The sequence below is a fragment of the Chinchilla lanigera genome, unplaced genomic scaffold, assembly GCF_000276665.1.
Source record: "Chinchilla lanigera isolate Chin_1 unplaced genomic scaffold, ChiLan1.0 scaffold00004, whole genome shotgun sequence".
In the NCBI taxonomy this organism is placed as follows: domain Eukaryota; kingdom Metazoa; phylum Chordata; class Mammalia; order Rodentia; family Chinchillidae; genus Chinchilla; species Chinchilla lanigera.
In genome coordinates this window covers 34,459,609-34,464,044 of record NW_004955405.1, presented here as the reverse complement: position 1 = coordinate 34,464,044, position 4,436 = coordinate 34,459,609, and positions in this window count along the sequence as shown.

Below are 4,436 nucleotides of genomic sequence, written 5' to 3'. Positions count from 1 at the left end.
AATCATGCTGCAGTCTTTTCCAGAGCTCCACCACAGCCTGTACTGTCAGGGGAAGAATGGCTTCCAATGAGTCTCTGCAGGTATTGTGCAAGGTCCTCCTGGTTTCCAGCTTCTGAGCGGCTCTCATGACCCCAGTCCACAAGACCTCTGACTCCTCAGGCTTAGTCTGCATTCTCATGTTCTCCGAGTCCTTGTTGAGCAGTTGCTCCTCCGCTGACTCTGGACCTCTCTGGTTCCCAGTGGCAGGAGCAAGAGTGGCCTGTTGTATGGCATGTATTTCCAGGGGTTTCTCCATGTTTGAATGATTCACACACATCTGTGGGTGGGCATCTGCAGCCAGTGCATGGTGGGCCAATTGTGTCATTGTTTCTCTGTGTCATGGTAGTTCTCAATTAAGTGGCGGTGGTCAGCTTGAGGGCCAGTGCGCAACAGCGCTCTCCACCCCGTGTTTCCCCCTGTGCTGGAGGCCCGCCTTCCGGGGGCCTACGAGGCAGGGAGCGAGCCAGCTGGAAGACCGGTGCTCCCTGCCCGTGGCTCCCTGTGTGCCTGGGCTCCTCCTTCCGGGCGCCTACAAGGCAGGAAGCAAGCCAGCCTAAGACTGGTGCTCACTGCCCATGGCTCCGTGCACAGGAGGCCCTCCCTCCGGGGGCCTAAGAGGCAGGGAGTGAGCCGGTTGGAAGACTGGCGCTCCCTGCCCGTGGCTCTGTTCTTTTTCTTTAGTATTCTTTTCTCTTCATCCTTGTATATGTTTTTGAAGATTTCTCTTTATAATAGTAAATACATCAGACTGGTACCAACTGCTATTTTGATATCAGCTGGAGGCATTCTTTTAATGAAAGAAGATTCATTAAAAGAAAAAGTAATTATTATGCATACTGATTGTTTTGTAATAGGCCATTACCTTAAGTCTCACCATCCCACACTGTCTGAGTGATAAGCACTCCTTGATTTTTTATTTTATTTTATTTTTTTGCAATACTGGGGATCAATCTCAGGGTGGTACACATGCTAAAGACAAGCTCTACCACTGAGCTATATTATATTCCCAGCCCTGCACCTCCTGATTGTAAAATGGTTTGTGTTTCAGAAGCTTGTAACTCAGTTCTTTGAATTTGAAATAAGTTTTTTTTGTTGTTGTTGTTTTACCAGGGATCGAACTCAGGACTTTGCACTTGGCTAGCAGGCACTTGTGCAGCTGAGCTATATCCCTGCCCTGAAATAAGTTTTCTAATTGAAATATTCCTGTGAAATGGTTATGTACAATTCCAAGACAAAACCACCAAAGCTTCTGATGCGCTTAAATTTTTACTGTCATTAGAAACAGTTGAAAAATATGTCAAATAATAGTCTTACAAAAGATATACTTCACTGAATACAAATATAAACTGAGACAAGGGTTTGAAAGCAAATGAAGGTTGATTCTTGAGGACAGCCAAGCACTCTGAGATCATGATGAGGGATAGACATGTTTGCTGTTTGTCAAGCATATTGGTCATGATTAAGGTTTTTTATTAGGAGGTGGGGGCAGTTCCTAGCTCACAGATGGCACCAAGAAAGACTGAGAGATTTTCCAGAGTGAGGCAATAAGAAGAAGGCAGAGGATGGGACAGGAGAAGAAGCAATTGCAGATGTCTTCTAGCACAAAGGGCTTCTGGGAGGTGAACTTGGCTGAGTTAGAAGTGATTCTATGGGACAGGAACCCTCTGAGCTGTTTTCTTCTGGGTCCTTTCAGTCTGGTCAAAATTTTCTTTTTGTCATTCTCTTGTATCCTCAGGCCTCAGGGCGGTTCTATCAGGTCAGGAGTTAGGGATTGATGGGAAGCAAAACTCAGAATATTTCTCTGAAAAAAATTAGAGGAAATACTGTATTGCTCTCTCTAATAGTTGTATTGTTAGGTGTGTGTGCGTGCATGCATGCACACATGTGTATGTGTGTGTGTGTGTGTGTGTGTGTGTGTGTATGTATGAGAAAGAGAGAGAGAACTTCTTATAGATTTACTTACACTGCCCTACTTGAGAACTATTAATACCTTCAGTATAGCTGGGACCCTTGAGACCCAACTGTGCAATAAGAATGAAGTAGAGTTTAGTGCATTATGGGAAATTAAATACCAAGGAAGTAGCCATCTTGAATTACTAATTTTATTTTATTTTAAAGAAAGTAGTAAAAAAAGAACAATAATAAAATACCAACATCACAGACATAAACAAAACAAAGCAAAACATTAAAAATGAGTTTTAAAATAAAATGATAGGAATTAACAGTGGTTGTTATGTTACACATTGTTATCTTCAACTAAGTTGCTCAGATTACCAGATGTAAGAATGGAAGATAGTTCAAACCATTAAAGAGAATAAAAAAATCATTAAAAAAACATTATAGATGATACAGAGTTTCACTAGACAAGGCCATCTTGAATTATTCATGTTCAAAATTTTTGTTTTGTTTTGTTTGGGATATATATGCTGCAAATAGGTGCTAGAAAACATGAAATCTCACAATGGTACAACTATTGCTTAATAATTTCCTGCTTGCCCCCAAATTGAGCAGTTGCAGAAGTCTTGTCTTGCAATGTACTATGAAAAAAAAGGAGGGGTTAAGAAGTTCTGTTGCCTCATGGTCACATGTCTAGTGTACTTACATAACTAAAGATTTTTTGGACATCCCCAATTCAAATATACTTGACCCTTGAGCAACACAGGGGTGAGGAGCACCAATAGCCTGCACAGCAATTTTATATAACTTTTGACTTCCCCAAAACTTCACTAGTAGCCTGTTGTTGACCAGCTAGCCTGCTGCTTACCATAACATAAAGTCATTTAATATGTACTTTGTGTGCTATATGTATCATACATGGTGAAAAATATGAGAGAACCAGAAGAGATCATTTTTACTGCGAGTGAGAAACTGCTCAGCAGAGAGGATCAGCATCACATAGTGTTTTATACTGATATAAGGTAGGATTGAAATATGCAGTGAATGTTTAAATTAAAAAATTACAGTAAAAGGCACATAGCCATTAACCCTCCTCAAAAACTTCCCCCTTGCTTCAAACACACTTATCCCATCATTCTTGCCACTTTGTGAAGCAGTTCTGGAAGTCCTCTTTCATGAGGGTCTTGTGGTTGCCCCAATGTCTTGAATAGATTAAAAACATTTAGAGTGATTTCTGTTGAATAAAAACATCACTGTGTGTTCCCATCCGTTTTAATCATTGGATCTTGCATTGTGCAACTTCTAGCTCTTTGCCAAGGTCAAAATGACCATGAAAAGTAAATGCTTTGAATTGTTTCAGGACCTTAAGGCAGCCATGACAGCACAACTAAAGACACTCACGACGGAGGACTTCCAGAACTGCTTCAGAAAGGGGCGGGAACAATGGGATGAGAGTGTTTGAAATAAGGGGGAATACTGAGAGTGGGATTAATGACAGTATGCCTTTTACTGTAATACATTTTTAAAAATTTAAACATTTACCATATTTTTGAATCACACCGACTACCTGCAATACCTGAACTCATGGCAATAGCAGAGGGGGTGTCTATGAAGTTATGGTCATAGAATATGTACTGTACTTAATTTTATGCAATTAGATTTAATACCGCATCTGTATGTCGGTTTACATTTCTTTCAACTATAAGTGGAACCATGTACATTCTGTGTTTATGTGTGTAACTTTTGATAATATTTAACTTTTTATAATAGATTTGTATGTAATTTATGGTGGCAAATGATAAAATAGACCATTATTTTTATATTTTATGCATTTGTGATATACCTTTTCTCTTAGGTTTTTTGATATTTCTGTTACCTGAATCATTTATGAGTTTTTTCAAATTGTCACAGGTCTCCAAGAACAAAATCTGAGAACAAGTGGACCCACACATGTCAAATCCATGTTGTTGAAGGGTCAGCTGCATTTTATTTTGTGGGACAATGTACATTTCTCCTGGTTAGCTCACAGGTTCAAAAAATAGAGTCACCATATGAATTTGGCAAGATTATTCATTGGTGTTCTTAATCTTACTTCTCTCCTCTAATCCATTTTACTGTATTTATTTATTTATTTATTTATTTATTTATTTATTTTCATTTTGAGACAGGGTCTCACTATGCAGTTCAGGCTGGTCTTGAACACACTTTGTGGCCCAGGTTGGCCTTGAACTTGCAAAGATCCTCCTGCCTCAGCCTCCCGAGTGCTGGAATTATAGGCTTGCACCACCACGCCCTGCTCATTCTACTTTATTTAAACAAAACAACTCTTTAATGTGTTGCTATGATCTGGAAGTGGTCTATCTACATGTGTTGGGGGCTTGGTCTTCAGTGTAGTGGTATTTTGAGTTGGTGGACCTTTAAGGGGTGGGGCTTAGTGGGAAGTGGTTGGATCATTGGGTGAGCTGCCTTAGAAGAATTTAATATAGTTCTCATGGGACTCT